Source organism: Gavialis gangeticus, unplaced genomic scaffold (assembly GCF_001723915.1).
Source record: "Gavialis gangeticus isolate Ggan-Ray unplaced genomic scaffold, GavGan_comp1, whole genome shotgun sequence".
Classification (NCBI taxonomy): Eukaryota; Metazoa; Chordata; order Crocodylia; family Gavialidae; genus Gavialis; species Gavialis gangeticus.
In genome coordinates, this window is record NW_017729032.1 from 75,938,393 (window position 1) to 75,961,160 (window position 22,768).

General features: G+C 41.9%; 1 long non-coding RNA gene across 1 annotated transcript; it reads left to right on the plus strand.

The window, feature by feature from the left end:
* Positions 1-2,007: 2,007 nt before the first annotated feature.
* On the plus strand, positions 2,008-17,313 carry LOC109302562. The gene is made up of 3 exons (XR_002098842.1): positions 2,008-2,103; positions 17,199-17,202; positions 17,302-17,313. It is a non-coding gene; the product is annotated as an uncharacterized LOC109302562 (long non-coding RNA).
* Positions 17,314-22,768: the final 5,455 nt, after the last annotated feature.

Sequence of the window (22,768 nt, forward strand, 5' to 3'; positions counted from 1 at the left end):
CCGTCAGTGACTTCAGGTGGTCCCTGCCTGCCACTCACCAGCACCAACACCGATGCTGATGCCAGAAGCTGCAGGCAGTCTCCGCTCACTGCTGCTGACACCAACACTGGTGACTGCAGGCAGTCCCCGCTCACCACCGCTGACACTGATGCTGGCAGCTTCAGCGGTTCCTGCTTGCCGCCATGGTGCCCCCCCGCCAGTCTCAGGAAGCACCAGTCATTCATGGCATGAGGCTTTGTCTGTTACTTTAAGAGGGAAATACAACAAAAGAAGACTGCTGCCTGGGACAGGCAGTTGAACAACGGATTGCTACTAGGACCACCATACCAGGAGGAGTTGTGGGTGAAGTTTTCTTCAAACAGCAAACAGAAGTTTCCTGATCACAGGATCTGGTTCTAATGTGGGACTTCAATCACCCTGACATCTGCTAGGAGGGCAATACAGCAGTGTGCAGGCAAACCAGGAAGTTTTTGGAGAGTGCTGGGGACAACTTCCTGGTGCAAGGCCTGTAGTGGGCAGCTAAGGGCTGTGCTATTCTTGATCTGCTACTCACAAAAAGGGAGGAATTGGCAGGGTGGAACTGGTAGGGAATGTACTAGTAGATGTCAAGTGTTGCAGAGCACTTTGGTGCTCTGCTCCTATAAAGAGGGGCGGTGTGTCGCAGGGCACTAAGATGCCTGCTACTTGTGAAGTACCAATGAAGAGGCACAGGTACAGGTTGATAGGGCAACTGGTGGGAGTCAGCTAACTGGGAGGGGCAGGGCCTCGCCCACATATAAATCCCAGGGCTGAGGCGAGGAGGGCAGTTCCCTACCGGCAGCCAAAGGGGAAGGAGCTCTGCCAGACAGAACAAAGAGGAGAGGCCAGATTGCAGGTATGGCCTGAAATAGGGGAAAGATGGAGCAACCCTGGTGTGGCAGGAAGAATGATGTTGTAGCTGATTGGCAGAGATTTATGTTATAGCCTAGGAGCTTGAATTTTCTGCTTACTGTTTACAACCGGTGGTTTGGGTGAGGCTATTATGGGTTGGAGGAGGCCTCATAAGGGACCCATGATAGCACGGGGACCCTGGTGACAGAGAAGGTGCAACGTTTGGGGTGCACTGACTCCAGCCCCACTGAGCGGGGTCACCAACGAGAGGCCCCAGGCAAAAGGGCGCAGCACAAGAACAGCACCTGTGGGGCACGGTGAGAGACAAGGCTGCAGAAAGCCAGAGCACCTGTGGGGCACAGTGAGAGACAAAGGGCTGCAGAGAGCCTTAGTGCATGTGGGGAGTGGTGAGAGACAAGGGCTGTGGAAAAGCCAGAGCACCAGAGAGGGTGCAGAGAGAGAGACAAGGGTTGCGGAGAGCCTGAGATTGGGTAAGGGCACAGAGAGAGAGAGAGAGAGAGAGAGAGAGAGACAAGGGCTGCGGCTAAGACTGAACAACATTGGGTACATCAGCGAGGCTTGGGACATGGTAAAGGGATGGTTGGAGCCATGCATAGCCCATAAGGCCTGGGTGCACAGAAACCCCATTATAAGAACAAGACAAGTGATAGCAGGAAAACCGTGGCCAACAGGACGAAAGGCAGCCTGCCTTTAATATATATACGATCAAGACATGGCGGGCGAGATTCAAGGATGCTTTAAGGTAAACTTGGCATGGTAAGGGGGCACTAGGGGAGATCACGGCCACCTCTAGGACCCTGCTCCGTGACATCAAAAATAAAAGGAAGACCAAAGAAACCATAATTCCCTTTTGGAATGAAGGAGGCATGTGATACACTTAGGCAGACAAGGCTCTTTGGGGGAACCTGATATCTTTTATTAGACTAACTTAAATAATTGGAAAACAATTTTTAAGCAAGCTTTTGGATTCAAAAACCCTTCATCAGGCTAAGGAAGTTTCAGCAGTTAGTGTGTGCTCTTCCTGGATGGACTTTTCATTCCATCCAGGAGGAGCACACATCAACTATCTTTTCCTCTTAGACTTGCCTCCCAGTGGACCCTGCTTGCCAGTTCCCTGAGTTGGTTAAAGTCAGCTTTTTTGAAGCCCAGTGTTTTTATTCTGCTGCTCTCCTTTCTTCCTCTCCTTAGGATTTTGAACTCTATCATATTGAAGTTCATCCCTGTTTGTGAGTCGTAAGTCAAACAGAGCTTCCTCCTTAGTTGGCCTCTCTACCATCTTTATCAAGAAGTTATCTCCAAAACACTCCAGGAATTTTCTAGACTGCTTTTGCACTGCTGTGTTTTCCCCCATAGCAGATGTAATTTAAAACTCCCATGAAAACCAAGCACTGTGATTTGGAAACTTCTATTAGTTGCTCTGAAGAAGGTCTCATCCACCTCCTCCTGGTTTGGAGGCCTGTAGCAGATGCCTATCATGACATCCTCTTTGCTGCTGTCTTCCCTGACTGTTACCCAGAGGCTTCTAACAGGTGTACCACCCTACTTTTCTATATCTATAATTTCTCAGTTACTATTGTAAACAATAAATTATTGTAAATAGTAATTTAGTGTGTGGTCTTGTGCAGGGAGAACCACAGGAGAGCAGGCCACTGAGTGGTGGCTCCCACCCTATAGAGTGGGAGTTGACCAAGGCCTGTTGGTACCCCAGGATCCCAAAAATTTGAACATGGCTGTGGGTAGTACCACCACTAGGGTTACACACACACACACACACACACACACACACACACACAATAGTTCTCCCAGAAAATCTTCCCTAGCTCCACCTTTCCCTGAGTCCCTACCAGTGGGTTCCTGCACCCTGACAATGAAAGAGTGGGGGAAGGGAGGAAGTTTGCACAAACCCTGCTCCATTAGCAAAGGATACCAGGTAATCCTGGGTGCTCAGTAGCTTACAGCTCCTTCACCCTCATTTAATTTTATTTGTTTAGGTACTATAAATAGCTTAGCTTTCAACAAGACAAATAATTTACAATTCAAAAAACACAATTTTGACAATTTTGAAATATGTTTCAATTTTGGGGAGTTGAAAAGTGAGTAGAACTGATGCCTGTCCATGACATTTCAATTTCAGGGAATCAGCATTTTCCAAATAAAAATACTGACCAATTCTAGTCCACATATAATGTAATAATATTGTCTTCCGTATAAGCTGCCTTTAGAGATACTTTTAGTTATGCACACTGGTATAATCAAAAATCTGAGCTGAACAAAGCCAGAATTTTCTCATTATTCATGCATGGATTGTGGTGCATACAACTGTGACAATACAAGTCTCTTCACAATGTTTTTAATGCTGAACTGGCAGGGCCACTGTCTCAAGGGCTTTTCTTTGCTAGCTCAATCCTGGGTCTCCTTTGTGTTGAAATGCCAAGCATACCAAGTTTTGTTTACTATTTTTAATAGGTATTGCTGTCCACTGGAGACTGAGCATGAAAAGAGCTTGTCTACTTCAATTTTTTGTTTCTAAAACACCTCTTAACATGATAGTGAAACATCAGGAATAATTAGACAAAATGATATTATAAGTTCCAAGATAAGAATATGACTGAAGACAAAGTCTTTGGTATTTTGTCAAGGTCCTCTTTATAATTTCAGGTAATATTTTTATGCCTAATTCTCAGCAGTAGATAGTTCTTTCTACTACCAAAACTAGATGCATGGAAGTTTAAAAATAAATCCTAACATTTTTAACATTTAATATGCTGTTATTGACTTTTTCATTCATTTTCAAATATTCATGTTCAAACTTTTATTTAAACTATCTACTATGCAACAATTACATATAATTTACCACTCTCACAAGAAGGTGATGTATATCCTTTGTTTAAAGCTGGACAAATTTAATGTTACATTATAAATGTCCCTTAGCTCAAAAAAAATGTAGATCTGTTTGAAAAACCATTCAGGACTGTAGCCTTTATAATGCTGTATGTATAAAAAGAAAGTAGATAAAGCAAGGATGGATTTTACATCTGTTTTTCTAATATGCACTTATTACATTTCAGGATTTTATCTTTGCTGACTTTTCAAATACCCAGCAATTCTCACTTGTGATTTTGATGCACTTGATTTATCTATTGTTCTATCCATGGCTTTGGATTCAAAGTTCAAAAACAAACAATCTATTTCAACATACATAACTCTTTATTTGTTATCAGCTAAATAAAGCTTCTAAAAGTCTGTATAGCACCAAAATCCATGGTGTGTTTTTGTGTAAATTTTTCATCTGTCTTGTTTTCCTTCTCTCCTCTAGTTTTAAATGACAGCATTTGAAGGTCAAGGTTTTTTAAAAAAATGTTTACGATACTGGGTTTTTTATTACATGTAAGATGTTGAGATCATTTTAAAGTTTTTCCTTTCAGTAGATTCTATCTAATTAAATATTATATTTAATTCTTTGCCTTGAAGTATTCAGTCAAGAGAATTTAATTTCATTTACCTGTATTTTCAGGCTTTAAAAATGCACCCACCTGTAGACCAACTCACATGACTCATTGACCAGTGTCAATCAGGAAAATGTTAATTAAATTAGGTCATTTTCTTCAGAGATTTCAAGATGTCAAATGTGTTATTCTAGTTCTACTGAGATAGAGGCAGGCATAAGTGAACCCATAGACTACAATTGTCGCTGAATGTGAAATGTTATTCCTTGTTAATTTATTTGGAGCCTGATCCAAAGCTAGTAAACTGGTAACCACATTTTGCACATCTGGTAGCTTCTGATTAGTCTTAAAGAGTATCTTATAATTCATTCATTATACTAATCCAATGTACAGAACATTAATTCATAGATAAGTCTGGCAATGTCCATATTAGGGAGAAATGGTCACAATTACTTAGCCAAGAAAATCTCTTTCTTTTTCTGTTTGACTACATGTTAATAGAATAATTATCACATAGATTCCCTCCACAAACTTATGCACATTGTACATTATACGCTTCCCTTTTAATTCATAATCATTTAACCATTTTACTACAACTGTAGCAAGTGCTTACATGGGAAAAGAAAATTAAGATCATATTAAACATAGTTTGGCAATCTCTTCAGCAATGTAGCAGCTAGAAAATACAGGTGAGATCCAGCACCTTTGGGCATTTGTACATGACACAGGGGTTTAATTCTCTCTAAATTGAAGTGGTGTTTTTTTAAAAACACCGCTTCAGTTCAGGGCAAAGTAAACCTCCAGGTCATGCACACCCGTGTCTGCCCAATCTTTATCTGCCTCTCCAGTGATGGGGAGATGGGACTGAGTTGCTTGCAGGCAGAGTGGTCCCAGAGCTGCAGCGGAGAAGGGTGGGGGTGAGGGCGAGTTGGTGCTTTCCTTCATGGCAGTGGTGACTCCTGCCAGGTGATACACGTCCACTGGCACCCTGCTTGGGCAGTCCTGGGGGGCATGCAGCCACAGAGGGAAGTACCAGGCCCCTGTGCAGCTCAGGCAGGCAGGCAGTCTCTGGGGAAAAATAAACAAATAAAGATCAGGCTCACCACTTTTTTTTTGCCTCTTCTGTGGATCCTGCCTTCCCAGGCAGCTGCTGGGCTGCCTGCATGGTCTGCCTGCACAGCCCCTGAGTTGTACGGAGTTGTATGTGCTCCCCTCCATATCTGTAGGGTAGGAAACTAAAACTCCTTAGAGGCATTTTTAGTTTGCAGCACCCCAAAGTCATTTACTGCATCTCAAAGTCATTTAAGACACATTACACCACCAAATGTGCTACAGCAGCTGGAATTAACATTCAATACACCGCTGAATGTACAAGCAGCAATGCCATTAGTGCAATGCAAAAGGCATTTAACCCTCTTTAAAGTGTCATCTACAAACACCCTTTAATTCTGGCATCAGAGCAACTACAAATATATCTTAGAGATTTGGAACCCCTGGGGAGATGGAAGATGAGAAGCCTGCACCTACGCTAGGCTCAGGTAGGCCTAGAACCAGCTCTCCCACTGTGGCAAGTGCTCTGGTATGCTATTATATAAAAGGGAGCTTCAGCTCGTCCTTTTACAGCCATGATTTCATTGAAAGTTACTTGCACAGTTTCGTTTGTACACTAAAAGTATGTCAAAAGCATACTTTCTATATAAGGATCGCTAAAGTTTTCAGTGGTATTTGTGCTTCCCTCATATGTAGATCACCACAAAGCTTAAACAAAAAACTGTATAAATAGCTGTTCATACTGGGATGCTTCAGTATGAACTGAAATTGATTTGAATATAGTTAGAGATCATTGCAGTAAAAAAATGTAGAAAGCAAGTAAGGGCTCTACTATTATTGTGGCTGCAGGACCAGAATTAGTCTCATTTTCATTTTGCAGCATAGGGGCGTGTCCAGATGTGCATGGACATTTGGGTCCCTGGGAACAAGTAGCTGCTGCACACCTTGTACCACCACTTCTTGTCCCCAGGGAAAGCCCATGCCACGCACACTTTGGTGTGCAGCAAGTTGCCCTGGTGGCATAGGGGAGGCTAGGGCCAGCACTGTGCTTGCAGTCCCACATACCGTACGACTGCACCCATCTGGACACACTCTTCATGCCTAAATTCCATCCAAGTCTGGTCTAGTTTTCTAACTTGTATCTGGCCCTAAGTAAATATGCAGATCTGTGTAGACCAATAGCATGAATTACCTGGATTGGAAAGCTCTGATCATGTGAAACACAGATGAAAATTTTCTGTAACAGGCCATGCATGCTAACTGGAAAGCCAGTTGCTGCTAGAAATCCAAAGTCACTGCTAGTAGCATCTAATATTCCTTCAATAACAGAATTTGATGCCGATGTCACAGGAGAGATATTTGGGAGGCATGAGTGTTTAAAACGATTATTATATTGAAATGTGACAGCCCTTATAGTTACATGGAAGATTCAAAAAGACTGTCAGCAATGTTAAAAGTGTTGTGTGTATCTTTGTGTGTTCCTTCCTCCGTGGAAAAGGGGAAGCGGGGGATAATTAATAGAAATCATTCATGCAGGTGACAAATGTCAATATCTGGGAATGAAGAAAAAGAGATATTTACTGTATGTGCTATGCATAACAATAGCACCAGTTGGAGTATTTCACACTATGCCTCCACACCTAATGGACTGACTGACTCATGTGGTGAACATCACAGAAGGTAACAGAATAGAACTCTAAGGAGCACCTCAGGGAATTTGTTTGAGCAGTCGTCAGTGTTATCTTTTTCATCTTCTCCTAAACAAGAAGAGATCCATTGTCATGAAATTCTATCCGCTCATAATCTACTCGTAATCCATACAGAAGCCCACAAACCCTCAGAGCCAAACTCTAATGGTAGTACATCTAAAATTATCAGCATTATCCATTACTGAAAATACACAGTCAGTCAGCCTTTGTGACATGCCACAAAACCCAACGCTACCAAAAGTAATTAGACTCCAGATGGCACTAAATTGACAATAACCTTAAATTTCTTTGAAACCAGGAAATAATTGGCATCAGTAACATTTTCTTGAATTTAGACTTAATAAAAATGCATTTGAAGGCAGCTAGTATAGTGATAATCTTATAGAGGGCATACCAATTGCCAACAATTTACTATCTTTGTTCTTCTCACTCCAAAACACAGCCATAGAAAGTATGGATTTATCTGACCAAAGCATTTTCTAAGTCCAGAATCTGAGTTCTGAGTACTCATATAGATAAGAGGCCTGATTTTTTTAAGTATTGCCTAATGATACAGGTTGATGTCCAGTGAACTTTTCACAATCACTTGAGCTCTTAAGGCAAAATCCAGAAGACACTTAGGTTCATTTTACAGTTAATAAGGAGAATAAGATGCCTCTGAAGGACAATTCAGAGAGCCCAGACTCTGGACAAGGAGATATCTAGAGCAAGGGGTTAAGAAATACTGAGCACAATGGTCTGTCTGAACTCTCATCCCTTTCAAGAACTCAGGGTTGCACATTAGGTTCTTGGGTCCATTTGGGTTTCTGAGCCAAAAGTCTTCATAAAAGGTAAGGAAGACGATGATGCCCATAGCCACCTTTGTATAATAGCCTAGTTCAGGGCTGTGCAATTCTGAAGTGGCTGGGGGTGAAAAACCTACAAGCTGCAGCAGCAAAGGTCACACACACAGAGAGGCACAGACCTCCTGGGCCAAGCACCATGTGGCTGTCCCCACCACTCTACCATATGCCTGCATAGTTCTCCTCTACGCCACTGCACTGTACACCGATGCGGGGCCTCTCCATCCCTATAACTACACTCTTTCTGCATGGCTACAACCATTTCTACATGGCTCCAAATGCATCCTTTGCTCTCCTTGCTATGCAGTGGATTGCATTGGCCCCTGGAGCAGAAGGCTTGAGGTGGGGTGGAGGGGAAAGGGAGCCTGGAGTCCCCAGCTGCTATTGCAGCCAGAAAGATAGGAGAAATGGCAGCTGAGCAGGAGCCCAGGGGCTGTACTTTAATCCCTCACGGGCCTCAAGTTGAACAGGTAACAGTGTCAGAATAATTTACTCTGTTATCAATAGTGTGGACCACTGATTATACAATGTTCTTTAGAAAATCCAGTTTGCCCAGGGCTTTTTTTAGATGTCCCAAAGGCATAAGTCCCTACAAGCAAGTCTGTGCTTCAAAGCCAAGAGTCTAGGTTCAAAAATGATCTCCACAAGGCAACTGAATAATCCTCACACTTACTTTTCAATTCTAATCCAAACACCAGATTTAGAGAGTATGAATGTATTCACCTGGGATAAACCCGGAAAGTTTATGCTACAATGAAATCTCCAAATTAATTCACAAGAGCTATAGCTGCATAGAAACTGAAGTTTGATCACTACTCTCCCAAGCAAAGTTTACTTGCAAGTGGTAACTTTATCCCCAAAAATGAGTCATGTGGAGACCCATCTACAGAAAGTCATCCTCCAGGGAGAGTACTACAATTTACAATTCATCATTTTTATTTGCTCTTTTGTAAGGCAAGTTTCTTCCCTGCAGCCTTTACACAAGCAAAAAGTTTCACTGTCTTCATTTCTATTCTGTCACGCATCACTGTTTTTGGCAAGTACAAGCACACTTAATTTTGGTGTTAGAAATAAAAGCAAGTTTTACTAGAAATCAGTTTGAAACAAAATCCCTTCAAAATTCACAGAAGCCTAAGTCTAAATCCAGAACTACATTTTTATGTTAGTTTTAAATGTGTTTTTATATAACAGATATAAACACCCTCCAGTTCCATTCCCCCAGCCCCACCCCCTAAAAATTATGAAGTATTCAGTTTCTTATGAAAAGTCATGCCATATTTTGAACTAGACAGACCTTCTTCCCTGATATATAGTACACATACAGACAGCTTAAAGGAAAATTAACCTGGGTCTTATTTCAATTTCTCCCTTCAGTTTAAAGATCAAAACCATTGCTTTTGCTGTCTAGGGTGTGTTTATACTTATGCTCATTTTTTGTGAATATTTCAGGTAGTAACCTCTTGATAATTATCAATATTAAGCATTTATGTTTCAAGTTGATGCTTTTTAACTCTAGATCTCTGGTAAAAGAAACAGCACTTGTAAATTCCTTTCATTTCCATTTTCAGTAGCACCTTTAAAGAAAAAGTGTCTGCAGTTTCATCTTTACCGTTCTTTCTCTTTGAGCTCTTAAATCTGCAGGATTATATGAGCGAAAAGATGATGGAGTTTTACTGACACCTAAATGTTCCTCCCATTGGGAACAGAAAGCATAATCTGTCCTCCAATAAAAAAGAAAATATATGACAATGATTACATGTTTATGACTGGATCTTGTTTTATAATTCAATTTTACAAGAACAGGAGTAGAAATATTTGAGAGATTAGTTATAAAATATATTCTGTCTCTTACAAAATCCTCTGAGCCTGAGAGATCTAGAAAGAGACACCAGACATAAATATAGCAAAAAATGAAGTGTTTTGCAAATGCTAGATATAAACCAGAATAAAAATATCATATTTGTGCCAAACTACAACATATCAGTTGTAGAATGCTGAATGCAAACCTATGCTATTCTAATAGAAATTAAATATTTATAACAAATAAGAATGGGATGACATTTTATTTTAATCTGGTAATCAAAATGGTCAATTTTGGTTATCTTCAGAGCAATCTCTGATACTTATGCATCCAAAAGATTCCATTCCCAGACATGCATCACCGTGCACGTGGACAAATATGTAGCCGTTCAGGCTGGCAACAAAATATATGTGTGTGAGGGAGAAATCTTCCATCCTTGTCCAGTTGATTGGTTAAGGTCATCACCTGGGAAGCCAGAAGACCTACATCCCAAATCACAAAACTGGTTTTGAATCTGAGTTTCTCTCACTTCTTAACATAGTAGTCTAACCAGCACATCACATCTCAGTCATTAAGCAGGCCCTGCACTAGTGCTTCTTTTGAAGTTGCCCTCCTGGGCAACTAGGAGAACAAGATCTATGAGAAACAGGTGGGCCCAGGAGGAAGGGAGCAAGTTCGAGCATGTGGCTAAGTGAAGAGGTTGCTGGCCTTGAAAGGAGGTGCCTTGGGTCCGTCCCATGGACCTTCCTCCCTGTGAGGTATAAGTATTCCCTTGGAACTACCTTCCATCTGATGTTTCCAATGACCATATTAGTGGCTCAGCTTTCAAAAGACTCACCAAATAATGGTTTAGGGAATGGGAGAGCTGTGGTTTAGCAGTGATGTGCTGAGAACTCAAAGATATTTAGGCTAAGTTCAAGAAACTGACCCATAAAAACTCCCAATTAACACCTAAGTTTTCCCAAGTTTTCCCAAACATACTAATTTGGTATTTAAGATTATGTTATTGTGCATACCCAGAATGGCCACCATGCCTATGACAGTTTGAGATTCACAAAGTAGTCATACATGCTCCTTCTTCCTCTGAGGCACTTTCTCTGCTAGACATAATTATATGAGGACTAAAAGTTACAGAAATAATTGATTTTCCATTAAATAATCCATTACATAAAATACCTTTACGTAACAGACAAATCATTAAGGGCATTTATGCAGAAGTTAAATGCCATATTTACTCAAATTTAAGATGAGTCCCACCCACCAATCAACATGGAGAGAAATTGTTTAATCTTAGATTCAAGTACCAGCCTGGAAGTGCAGCTGCTTCTGCTGATTTTGCTTGGCTGAGTTAGGCTGGGCTGGGCTGAGGCTGTCAGTGCAGTCTTTCCTTGAGGGAGGTGAAGAGAGCAATGGAGCAGGTACATGAGGCGGCCAAGTGTCAGAGGGATTGGCCTAAAGAGGGGCAAGCTCAAACACAAGGTCAAGGGGTGTGGGTGGCAATCAGAGAGGGCAAGGGTGGGGGCCAGGGGTAGGGACCTGGTATCTCACACCTCACCACTACTTTCATCATTACAGAGGTGGGTGGGATAAATTTAAGATAACCCCTAATAATTAGATTCTATACATGGGAAATTATATCAAATTATTAATTTTCCATGTATAGAATCTGTTAACTGGGGGGTCCCATTAAATTTGATGCAATTGTGCATGTGTGTAAGCCTGGTATACTGGTTGTAGGCCTTCCTTAGCTTGAGGTGGTTAAAAGTTACCTTTCCCAGCTACCCAGGCAGTATTCTAATACCCAAACTATAGTCCAGTTGAGTATAGACCAATGTGTAGAAAGATTCATAGGAATAGAGAATGGCAAGTATGAGAAAACATGGTTTTATAGTCTAGTAGTGGGGCCAGTAACCTGGGAAGGAGGAATGCTTGGTTCTGGTCCCTACCTTAGAGATGGCTGATGTATCTTGTGCTAGATTGATTGGATAATATGTATAAAAAGTCTTAGGACCAGAATCTAGAACCCAAGAGTATTTAGAAACCAGCCATAAAAATGTTCTACATTATATGTGGAATATTTTTATGCTTAGGTTGCCATTTTATGGTAGTTTAAATCAGGTGTGCTTGTAGCAACCTTGTCATTTATGCCATGACTTAATTGTGACATAAATGTAAAGTATGTGTGCGGGAAGGGAGGGGGTAAATGATTCGGAAAGGCATGAGTTTTCATAGGCAACAATCTCCATTAAATGGTACAAAGTAGTTGTCTAGGAATGGTGTGGACATATAGAGCAATTAAACCATTCTCAAATGTCAGTGATTGGGAACCAGTTCCCAACTGTCACAGGTCAGATGTGTCCATATAGTGCCTTAGCATTCCAGTTTCAGTATTCAGAACTTGGAGATCAACACTTTAGCAGAGATTTTATTAGCAAGCATCATCTTTATGTATTGTGCATAATGTTGCTTATATATTTATCAGACATTTCTATGTCCTAAAATCTAATGAATATATAATGTATTGGACATTAGATATTATTCTGAAATACATTTTTTCTCTATTTTAGTTGCCCTGCCCTCCCTCTACTTCTCTTACATTGGGAAAAAATAATAACTGCCGTGATTTATGTCACAAATATGTTTAGTTATAAGAAGTGTAAAGGAATTATATGTTAAACTTCTTTAGCTAACTGTTGCTAACAACAAAGAAAGATCTTTAGACCTCTCTGCCTGTCCACACCTGACACCACCAGGAAAGAAATCCCACCTTATCTGCAAATCAAAGAGCAAGTCACACAACGAAACTCTCATGGACCCAGAGGAATAAACAACCACCTTCAGCTTCCTCTGTGCAAAATGAAGTTTATTTTCTACCTATGGGGACTTTTACCATCTTTAATTTTCCCTCAGCCTGAAGAAGGGTGCATGTGCTCAAAAGCTTGCAAAGAAATATAAGTTTTTTGTGATTTTTTAATTGGTCTAATAAACATTATTATCTCTGAACCAAGAGTTTTAAAGTTTTCCATTTCTTTCTGTCTCAGACCAACATGGCTACCAAATACATCCCTGAAACGTTAGCTAACTGTGCCATATGCAACTGAACAAGGTACAGAATGATAGTAGTGAAACTTAGATTTTTTCATACTAGATCAGATCCAAAGTCCACCTAGTCCAGTATCCTGCCACTAACACATTTGGACATTTCAGAATAAAGCTTAGCAAACTTTCACCATATAAATATGGAATAATATACCTTCCAACATATAGACATGTTCTGACTTGTCCTATTCAGGGTGGCTTTGAACCTGAAGAATAAGACTAAATATCCCTTCCTCAAAAATAGTGTTATCTATTGATAACTCTGGATAGGCTTCATATTCATATGAATATTCAATCAATTTTTAATCTTGTTAAATTGTTGGCTTTAGTGACTTCCTGTGGCAATACATTTCACAGTTTAATTACATATTGTGTGATAACTTATTACTGGTTTTCAAATTCTTACGTTTTGTTTTCACTGGATGACCCCTTATTTTTGTGTTAAAAGAAAGGTAATACAGAATCTCTCAGTCTACCTTCTCTAGGCATTCATTATTTTATATATTTTTTATTATATCCCTTCTTATTTGTCTCTGAACCTCTTGTACTCCTGGTATACATTTTAACATGAGTTCACCAATACTGAATGTAGCAGAGCACTAAGGTGCCTGCTACTTTGAGAGCAGAGATAAAGACCCAAGTGCAGGTTGCTGGGCCAACCAGTTATTGAGGGTGAGGACTTACACCTGCCTGGTCAGCTGACCAGAAAGGGAAGGGCCTGGTGCCTATATATAAATCACAAGTCTGAGGCCAGAGGGGAGTGGGTTGCTGCTTGTCAAGGGAGAGGGAGCTCTGCCTAAGTGAGTAAAGAGGAGAAGCTGGACTGCATGAGCAGGCTGATACTGGGGAAGAGACGAAGTACCCATGGGGTGGCTCGAAGGATGTTACAGCTAACCGGCTAGAATTTATGTTATAGCCCAGGGGCTTATGCTTTGTGTTTGTTGTTTACACTGGTGGTTCGGGTGAGACTAATAGGGGTTGGAGGAGGCCTCATAAGGGACCCACAGTGGTGTGGGGACCCCGGCATCAGAGAGGGCACAGCATTTTGGGGTGCACTGACCCCAGCCCCAGAGCAAGGGGGCAGCATGAGAAGCCTCAGAGCAAGGGGGTGGTGAGAGAAAAGGTGGCGGAAAAGCCCAAGCACCAGAGGGCACAGAGAGAGACAAGAGCTGCAGAGAGCCCGAGCACTAGAGAGGGTGCAGAGAGAGAGACAAGGGCTGCGGCTAAGACCAAACAACATCCGGCAGATCTGCGAGGCTTGGGGCATGGTAAAGGGCTGTTTGAAGCTACGCATAGCCCATAAAGCTGGAGTGCCCAGGAACACCCATTAACAGAGCCAGGCTAATGTACAGGAGGATAACTGTGTCCAGGGAACCGAAGAGGCAGCCTCCCTAATTACATAACTGACATCAAAGATGTGGCGGGTGAGATTGAGGGTGTATCGCACACCGACTGGACATGGTAAGGGGCGCTAAGGGAGAGCATGGCGACCCCTAGGGAGCCACTCCTGTTACACTGCAAACAGGACTCCTGCTAAAGTTACACCATAGATTTATACAAATGCATTATTATATTCTCCATATATTTTACTATATACAATACAATACTTTTTATTCTTTTGACCACTGGTGCACATTGAGCTGCTTATTTACCTTTCTTGAGTTGGGTTAATCAATGTGGATTCATAGAATCATAGAACAGTAGGGTGGGAAGAGATCTCAGGAGGTCATTTTGTCCAACCCCCTGCTCAAAGCAGGACGATCCCCAACTAGACCGTTCCAGTCAGGGCTTTGCTGAGTTGGGCCTTAAAAACCTACAAGGATAGAGATTCCACCACCTCTCTACTTAACTTGTTCCCATGGTTCACCACCCTCCTAGTGAGAGCTTTCCTACTATCCAACCTAAGCCTCCCTTGCTGCAACATTGTTCCTTGTTCTGCCATCTGACACAATTAAGAACAGTCTAGCTCCATCCTTTTTGGAATCACCCTTCAGATAGTTAAAGGATGCTATCAAATGTCTCCTCAGACTTCTCTTCTTCAAACTAAAAAAACTCAGTACTCACAGCCTCTCCTCATAAGTCATGTACCCCAGCTCCTGAACTATTTTTGCAGTGTGACTCAGCATTAAACTAAAAGATGCTTGGTGCCCTGAGCAGGGCCCAGGAAGGAGAAAGACCCCTGGTATGAGGCTGGAGAACCAGAGCCAGTGAGAGCTCGGCTCCCATAGGAGCTCCCTGGGTGCCTAATGTGGGGCCCAGGGCCCAGAGAGAAGAACCCTCAACTTGAGGCCAATGGCTCCAGGAGGCCTGATACAGTGTGGAGACCCAAAGGCCAGATTGATAGCCCCCAGAGGAAGGACTGTGAGTTACCAGGAACCCAGGTCCCACAGGGGAGTCGCCCTCAGGCAAGGGACCCTGGGGGTAGTGGGCCTAGGGAGAGAAGTCCCTATCTCATTTGAGAGACCAAGTGATTGAAACCCAGATAGGGTGCATCTAATATCTGGTATAGTTATGTTTCCTATTTGGTATTTTTGTTATTGTTGGTGTTATAAATATTTGGGTATATTAATTATGTATAATGAGCTCTGTAAGGATGTCTTTATTAGCTAACTCACTTGTGGTATGAACTTGCTGGATTGACTGTCCTGGAATCCACCCCTCTTCTGGGCCTGAGGCACAGCTACTTACTCGAATGCCAACTTCGTCCAGCTAACAGACCTTTTAGATATATATATGTGTGTGTGTGTGTGTGTGTGTGTGTGTGTGTGTGTGTGTGTGTATTTATAGCTGTAATCATATCTATCTTAAATAGTTATATATATAAAACTAAACTGGAAAATGAAAGATTATCATTTCTTTAGACCCAGGTAAAATTTTGAAGAAAACTCTTACTATAAGAGTTTTATTTGTACTGATTCCAAAGCAGGTTATGGTAACCTAGCTGTATTTAAAACATGCATAATTTTTTTTAAAGTGAAGGTGTCTTATTATATGTTTCTGGAAATTAATTCTTTTCATTTGGTAGATCCATTCCCTCTTTTTTTTAAGGGGGTAACTCATTAATATATGCTTTGTTGCCTTTATATATTTTAGCTGTGCAGAGAGAGAGATGCCTGAGGGGATGAGTTGCCTCAGTACTTTCTCTAGTGTCATAAAGCAAAGGTTTGTCAAGTTCCAAACAATTATATATCTGTGAATCCATTAAAATCAATAGGGTCATAAAAGGTTTTTTGACTGCCTTCTGCCACTTAGATTTAACCAGGTACTACCTTTTGGTCTATAGAATTTACTCATAATGGTGAAAATAAACAGTTATAACTAAGTTCTATAGGCCTTCTATCTACATAAAACCATGTAGAACTTACTTGTAATTATTATGTGAAGTGTGTGTGTGTGAGTTTCTAGTTAGGAAAACAAATAACCAAAATTCTAAACTTTAAATATTCATATTTGTAAATTCTGACAATTTGACCTGGATGGACTTCATGAAGCCTTGCAATGCATTTTTGCATTTCAGGAAGGAAATCCTACAGACCTACAAACTTTGCAGAGTAGGACTGTGTGGCAGGGAATCTTCGTTGCTTGCCACTTTAAGGCTTGAGAGAAGGCAGCAGGGCAGCCTGAAGGTCTGGGCTAGCCCTAATGAGGCAGTCACATATCTGAAGGAGAGCCCTGGGATAGCAGGAGAGGGTTGATCTGCCTCCATTTAAATCCAGGCTCTTAGGACTGAGGCAGCAGTCTGCTGCTGGCAGCTAGAAAGGCACCACCCAGCTAAGTGGCTGCTCAGGAATACCTTGGAGTCAAGGGCAGGAGGTATGGGATGGCAGAAGGCTCCTGGTCCTGGGTATGACATAAAACTGCACCCTGCTGGGGAAGGATGGTCTGGTGGGGCTGCCTGTTGCAGGGCAGTTTCCCAGAAATTCCAGACCAGTTGCTTCCCCAGTGAAAGGTAGGTAGAAGCACCTTATAACCCCAGTCCCCACTATCCAGTGGGTAATGATGTGTGGGAATAGACGGTATGAGGGCCAGGTATGCCTAGACAGAGGCACCTGAGCCCCACAGGGGTGTAAGACCCCAAAGGACCCAGAGAGGGGGCAGTGGAAGACAGCGGCCCCAGTGAGTGGGACAGAAGTTGTGTGTGGCCCTCCCAGAGTTGGGTGCACCATTACGGCCTGAAGGACTGGACATTGGTGTGTACAGAGTAGGGTGACCGGAAGGGCTGTACTGGGGGGCATGCTGAGTAGGGTTGCAGGGGCAGCCTGAAAGGCAGCACATGGGACATCCCCCATATGAGGGACAGCAGGAACAAGTTGCCCAGTGAGGGGTTAGAGGCTGAGCTCCATCCAGGGTAGGGCTTAAGGTCAGTGCTTTGTAGAGTAGGGATTGCTTGAGCAACCCGAAGCTGCTGCCCATGCATCGGCCAGCGTGAGAGTAGATAAGCCTGATGACCTGGGGGGGCAGAGCGGTCACTCAAGAGGACCAGGGTGGGTTGAGAGTGGCCCAGTGAGGGGAATTATGTAAGAGGCTCTGTGAGTGGGGGTGGAGTGAATGAAACCCTGTGACGGGGTGGAATGTATGAGTAGCATATGAGTGGCCCAGCAAGGGGAAGAGTTGGCCTGGCCTCAGGCTAGACTTATGATTAACTTATGATGCCATTTGCGAGGAATGGGAGACAGTGTAGCGGTGGTATGGAGCCATGTACAATGCCTCCTGTCATCGGGGAATTAAAATGGGGAGCCTCCTGCATTTTACATCAATCAAACAGCAAGTCATGGCAGGAAAGATTGGGTGGACTGCCCCACATAGACAAGTGGGTAGACTGATGTTGAGACCCAGTTTAACTTGGTCCCCTGTCTCAGACTGCAACAGGGGTCCTTACCCTATTACAAAGAAACAGTTTTTATATGGAGCCTGGAAGAGGTGGACCTGTAAGACCTGTAAACTCAGAACCAGGGAGGAGAGTTTAATTCTGCCAGGACAAGACAACTGAGAGGAGCTCCAGTGGATGGGCTGTACAGGAGACTGTAAAGTGGCCTGCTACTGTTTGTGGCTGGGAGAAACCAGCAGGAAGAGAGGAAGACCTGGAAGGAAAAGCAAACCGATACTGGACTCTTTCAGTTGCGACTGCTTTGTTGTTGGGCTGGGACTGTAACAATGGGCTATCTGAGGCCCTGGCACTGTTAGTGTAGGTTATTACTCACTCAAGTGGAATTATTAGTCAGGGAGATTGTCTGTTTCTATAAGTAGACCAAGATGTGAGGCAAGCCAGTAAGACCAGTCAGGAGCCAGGCTTAGCACCAGTCAGTAGGTCAAGTTACTGTAGGAGACTCAAAAGGGTACAAGTCCTGAGTTGACTCAAGTGGTCAGGCAGTCCCAAGTTAACCCAGCCAGTGGGCTATCAGGCACTGGTTGGCCTAGCTGGTAGGCCATCAGGTCCTGAAACAGAGAGACCATCAGTTAAGCCAATTAGAGGCACCCTGTGATGATTAGAGCAGAAAGCAGCAATCAGTGTTGCTCTGGCTAACTGAGGGTTGTCTTCCAAAGTTATTTAGATCAAGGTGTGGCAGCTAAGAATAGTGGCAATGAGCAGTGTACAGGAAAGGTGGAGCCCTGCAGGTCAGGAGCAGTCACCACAAGGTGCCAGTTGTAGGTAAATACCCCACCAGCAGCAGCAGCTGTTACAAGGACCGCATAATAGGTATTTTTCCTGAGTACTATAAACTATGTAGGGCCAAAGGCCCAGATTATAAAAGATATTTAGGTAGCCGACTCTCACTGATGTGGCAAGAATTTAAACATCTGGTACACCCTAGTGTAGAAGTCTCTACAAAAGAGGCTACGTATTTGGCAGAAATTCTTCAAGCCAGCAATGGTGGAAGCTTCTTTTCAAATAACCCTTTGTTCTTCACTAAGCCAACAAATTGTACATTTTATTTATTTATTTTCCTTGCTAATTAGAATTTAAATGATTTTGTATCTTATACTTGCTCTTTGAGTGGAATGTAGATCCCAAAGGCTGCTACGTTTGTATATTATGTGCAGAAAAAATGGTGATGGTATTTCTGTTTATTAGGTTGTGGTTAGAATTGAATACCTACGTGAGAGTTATGTTTTTAATTACTGAATTTAATTTCAAATCAAATATAGGCGTTTCTTCTTGGTTGTTCCATGCTGTAAGTTTACTGCAATAAAAACTTCATATAAAGTCACATTAAAGGAAAGTCCACTAAATGTTTCCTCACGTAATCGTTTTTTTAAAAGTTTTTTTTTACATGGTCTTGCAAAATTTGAAGTTATTCACCTTTTTAATGTCACAATAAATCAAGGATCTAACCTTTTACCACTAAACAAAACCGACTGGACCTTCCACCTAGATGACATGGGTCTGGTTCTCTTTTCAGTTAACAGTGATATATTTTAGAAATAATTCTGAGCCTATAAATGAAAATCAGAGAGCTTGCATATGGTATTGTGTAGATTGTCTTATGCAAAGTGATTCATTTGCTGACAGATGACAAACCTCTAGCCACTATGAAGTGACCATTTAGAAGGATACAGAACCAACAAAATTAAATTACCCCTTGAGTGGACATTGCTGCAAATTCCTTGTACGTGGTGATTCCCTATTGCTATATTGTTTTCAGGAGCCACTGAGAAGGTGATGCATGTGACAGCAACCTGCTTACTGCTGTAAGTTACCACAGGATGTAGGAGCATATCAGTGACACCTCTGCAGTCATTCTTTTATAATTTTACTTTGCAATTTAGAATTGTAAAAAATGAAGCAACTGGCTGCATTGTCAATGTAGTTTTGGAAAATTATGCCAGCAATATATTCTTCAATAAGCATGACTCTAAGAAGTTGAAGTTTTAGCAGGGAGAAAGACAGTTGTTAGCTGAAACATTGCTTTAATATATACTGCTTCACTTAGCTAAAGCCCCTATAGGTTCACAAAAGGATATCAAGAATTTTGAATTATTCAGATCCCTGAGTACAGTTAACTGCTTCCAGAGTCTTGTGGTTAGTGAAATATTCACCACTGTAAACTATCTGTGGATAATAAAAGTTGCTCATATTCACCAGAGAGATAATCCCCTGAAAATTAAATGGATATTTTGTATTTTTTGAGTTCTGACAGAATTTACGGAAGTCTAAAATCCAAGAAAGAAAATCAGCTGTCTGTATAATTATGATGATATACAATGCAACAGATCAAAAATGAATGAGTCTTTTTTTTTTGTTTGTTTTTTTTTCCCCAGATAAGATCCTTTTAACGAAATGAAAAGGAAAGAAACACTTCGAAATAAATGTGGATTGAACCACAGATTGTGATATTGGCTTCTGTTGTGTTCTGGACTGATGAATTGAAGTTGAAGCCACCTACTAAATATTTCAGTCAGAAGCATTAGAACTAGAAGCTTTCTGTTTCTTTTCTCCCTGTATCCTGACTCTGTTTCTCTCTCCTCATTTGGATCTGAATAATATACCAAGAATAACTTTGAAGAGGGCTGTATTCCGCTTCACTACATTGACTGCCATAGGCCTCCTGGGGAGTTTAGAAATCTGCCTGTTGTAGCATCAGATCCTTGAAAGTTACCATAATTTGGGGATCAAAGAATCTGTGAGCAAAAGGAAGAAATGGATTAGAATCACCATCTCCCAGTTGGCATATCCCCACAGTAAAAGGAGCCCTCTTATTACTATTTTGCTAGCCCAGGGGTTGTCAATTGGGGAGGTATGCGTACCCCCAGGGGTAGTTGAGAAGGCCCTAGTAGGTATGTGTGGCAGGGGGACAGAGATCTGCCACGAACCATCCTGTGCTGCTGCACAGGCGCCACCCGCCCAGGCGCAGGAGGCAGGGGAAGCTCATACATGGCCGCTCCACATCTGGCCATCAGCCACCCCTGCTTCCCTGCTCGGCGTATGGCCTCTCGTCACCCCTCCCCCTCCCCCCTGCTTGGCAGCCAGGGATACACTGCTCCATTTCCAGCTGCCGGGTGATACAATGAACTAAAAAAAGTTGAAAACCCCTGTGTTAGCCTGTTATTGGAAGGTCGGGTGTTTGGGGGGGGTGCTTGATGGTGGCAATACACAAAAATTTACAAGAATTTCAAAATAATCATATTAATTAATTGAAAAGCACATAGACCTCAATAAACATGATAAAAGAACAAAGCCCCTTCGTACAGAAAGATGCAAACAAAGAGTAAAATGTGCCTCATTTATTAACCAGCAAATCTTGTGGTCTGTAAATCAGAGTGCATCTGAATTATTGTACAGCAAAATTCCTACCCATTTCCTCATAGAAGGGTATCAACATAATGGCCTCACAAAGCAATCATGTGAACTCTTTTGCAAATATTTGTGTGTGATCGTATTAGTTTAATCTGTGGACATATTCACCCAACTTTCTGTTTACCTTTTCAAAAAGATGCCTTCTGGCTTGAGAAAAGGTAAAGCCACCTTAATTATGTTCTTGCCTTGGCAGCATAAATTATTTATGCCATAGCATATTTATTTTTAGCCCTTTCGAACTTCCATCTATGTCCTCCAGTGTATGAGTACTGTGTTACAGTTAAATGAAGTCCTGTGTTAAAGTGTATGACCTGGCAATGATTTGGGTTTCTTTTCCTCTATTATACTAGTTTGTAACCAACAGGATTTGTTCTGGGCAGCTCTGTCTGTGTTCCCAGAGGGATGTAAAGGGGAAACTGTCGCTCCATGCTTTATGTGAATTAGGGCTCTATGTTTATTCAGGAGGGAAAACCAATGGAATTTAAAGGTATTTTACATGCCTGGATGGCTGCAGAGATATGTTACTGTACCTGTCAGTGGTAATTCATTCAAACAAAATTTCTTGCTGTCATGATGCACGCCTACTAGAAAGCCGAGTGTTTGAAAAGCACAAAATAATAAAGGACCTAATTTGTCAGATTGTGAACTGACGATGCTTAGTACCTCATAATTAATAAGATTGAGCTCAAAGGCTGTTTGGTAATGTGTGAGATATGAGTTTAGCATTCTCAGTTGGCTTCCAGTGTCCATATCCCAAGGCACCTTCATCGCAAGTAGCTCTAGTCAGCAGTATCAACACTGGAAAGATACTCTAAAACACAAAATACAAGTATGATACCCTGAAAGAAGTAGTCCTTTATTGAACCTCAGAGCACATTCAGCATGGCCCATGTTCAAAAAAGCTTTCTTATTGAACCACCAGTATCCCTCAACTATGACCTATAAACTAGGAAAAAAAACTCTGAGATTGCCAAGAAGCAATATTTGGTTGGTAATATCTTGACTGGACCAAGTTTTATGGTTTCTCAGATTTGCTCCCTTTACCAGCATCTCTGCCAGCTTGTCTCTTCCAACCATAAAGCTGGCCCAACAAAAAATATACCAAGCAAATCTCTTGTCAGACAGTCTGTGGAACCGGCATGGCTACAAGAACTGTAGAACATTACTACAACATGGGATTACCAATACACCTCAGCCATTAATTACTGAATGTCGCTTCTGTATAATCTTCAGTTTCCAGCTACTGTTGCTGTTCCTATTAGACAAGCACACACTTACCTAAAACTTCAGCTCTACTAACATTTGGCACTACAGCTGGACTTCCAGAGGTAGCCATGCCACTCCAGGAGAGAGGCACAAGGGTCTTTCTGGAAGTAGGGAAGTTTGTGTTGCCATGACTCTTACTGAAATGGGTGGTCATGATGGCACCTTTCAAACTGGCACAATATTTTCTCCAACCTTTATTAGTCATTTTGGGTTATGAATATATAATGGCCATTTGTACCAGCTGTGGACATGAGTGAATGCAAAGTACTGTTTTCTTATTTTTACTAAACAGGGAAATTCATTAAATGAAAAAAAAATAATCTTTTTCTTCTGTGTAGTGTAGCATTTTAAAAAGTCAGTGCTCAGTT